The sequence below is a fragment of the Asparagus officinalis genome, chromosome 8, assembly GCF_001876935.1.
Source record: "Asparagus officinalis chromosome 8, Aspof.V1, whole genome shotgun sequence".
NCBI classification, from domain to species: Eukaryota; Viridiplantae; Streptophyta; class Magnoliopsida; order Asparagales; family Asparagaceae; genus Asparagus; species Asparagus officinalis.
In genome coordinates, this window is record NC_033801.1 from 12,917,075 (window position 1) to 12,919,493 (window position 2,419).

Here is a 2,419-nt window from a genome sequence, read left to right on the forward strand (position 1 = left end):
CCGCCATTCTCAGATTGAATAACCGCCGCATCAAATGAACTTTGTTCGCGGCTGATGACTTCTCATACATGTTTGAGAGTGCTGTCATAAGACCCGCCGTTGTCTTCTCCTTCGCTATGTTGAACGTAACATTACGAGTCAACGTCAATCTGATAACACCAAGGGCTTGTCTATCTAGAAGGTTCCACTCATCTGCCTTCATAGAATCTGGCTTCTTCCCCGATAGTGGTTGATACAGATTTTTCTGATACAGATAATCCTCTGTCTGCATTTTCCAGAATCCAAAATCTGTTCCATCAAACTTCTCAAGTCTCATCTTTCCTTCATCTGCGGCCATGACTCCCACTTGAATCTGACTTCCTCTAGATCGTTTCACGCTCTGATACCAGTTGTTGGGAATTTAACGTCAAAACCCCTAAGACAACAGAAACGTAGAATAGAAAAAGTATACCAAGATTTAACGAGGTTCGGCAACTGCCTATGTCCTCGGGAGCCACACAATAAATTTCTTATTAATCTAACAAGAAATTACAATTCAGAGCGAATCTCAAACTTGAGATTCCTCAATAAATACAATCTTCTATTGTAGCTACAGTGAAGATTCCCTCTTCTTAATTACCCTCTTGGTTTTCTCTCTTAATTTCTCCCTCTTTAATTCCCCCCAAAATCTGAGCTTAGGGCTCTGGAGAAAAGACGTTGAAGAAAAAGAAGAAAGAGGAAGAAGAAGATCGCTGCTGCCAGGAAGTCGAGATCGCGGGAAGGGGAGATTAGGGTCTTGACCCTAGGGTTCCCCTTTTATAAGGAAACGCAGCTGAGCTGTCGACTGGTTGTCGACAGCCTGGATCGAACGCTCAGACTCGCCTGCAAGTCATCAACACGCCTGTGCAAAATCCGCCTGCCTCGATCTCGCCTGACCAAAGTTCGCCCGCGCTTTAAAAACTTGCCTGCACCTTCGCCTGCTCGCGAGTTCCGCCTGCAGCTGGCGACCTTGCCTGGAGAAGCTTGCCTCAGATCCGCCTCAACATCGAGCTCGCCTGCGGAGGTTTGAGTCTACACCGTTCTCAACAGATATCCCTTGGTGCATATTTGATATCATTTTATTGGCTTGTACCAAGACTTACTAGTGCGTTATCTTTTTTTCCTTTTTTTAAAATTTGTTTTACAAATTCACATCTTGTTGGTTGGCTATGTTCAAGTCTTCTAGGGTAGTTACAAGGAATTTTGACACCATATCAAAGCAACCAAAGTTTAAATCTTATTAGGCACAAAATTTTAAAATAGATTACAAAATAAATATAATCCCATAAAAGATTTCGGCCCATAAAAGAGCCCCAACATGAAGGGCGTGTAATATTATAAAGTTATAACTTCAAATAGTGCAGTAGCATGGTCCACTAACATAACATACATATTCATGAAAAGCTCGTGTAAACTCATGAACCATGGGTTTACTTTTTGAAATGCTCGTTGACATGTGGTACCCATCAAGATTGTCTATTCTTAAGAGCTATGCATTTATACATCAATAAACATCCCAAAGCGAGTCTAAGGTATTAAAAAAAAGTTGGTTGATTGAACTCTTAATCCACTTGATTTTATAAGAGATTTACCGTATAGATTCTCAACTTTAGTGTAATAGTATATGTATATTTACAATATATTTTAAAACAAATTACTAGAAATTTCTTTTTTCGATATACTGTACTATATGTCTTGAACATAACTTGTATTAATAAAAAAAATTCAATAAGCAACCCCTTCTTCAGACGGACATCTTGCTCTTTACAGACAGCTCGTATTGGGTAAAAAGTGCACTATTCAAATATTTAAAATCAGAAGACAGAAAGTAGAAAAAAAAAATAATAATAAGTTTTGAGATAAACAAATGTTTATGTTGTCTATAAACCTAAAATTATGCATGCAGGTGTCTGTCTAAACACATGACAAATCAAACTTCATTACGAAGTAACCGCTTCTTTTATAATTGATGATACATTTTTTTATTGAACTTTCTAGACGATGGAGTTTCTCGAGAAATATACACAAACGAAGGAGGCTTCTTTTTCATATACCCTTATTTCTCAAGTTGACCAATGAGTATTGAAATGAGTATTTGACCAAGCGGATCAAGTTGTGCATAACCCGCTAATGATATGAGTTTACCTTCTAATTAACAAGATATGGGCGAAAGCAGGTCACGTTCCTGGCCCGTAAACAATTAGGTCGAGGAAGGGATTGATGGCTCAATTTTACTAATGCACAGCCAAAAAATAAAAGATAATATTGTCCATCTCATACACCTTGTTGAGTGGGTTGAGTGGGCCTCACTTCTCGTCTATCTTTTGATAACTCATTAAAATAAGCCGCCACCTCATATCTATTGTTTCTCTTACATATATGCATATTGTATGTGTAGATA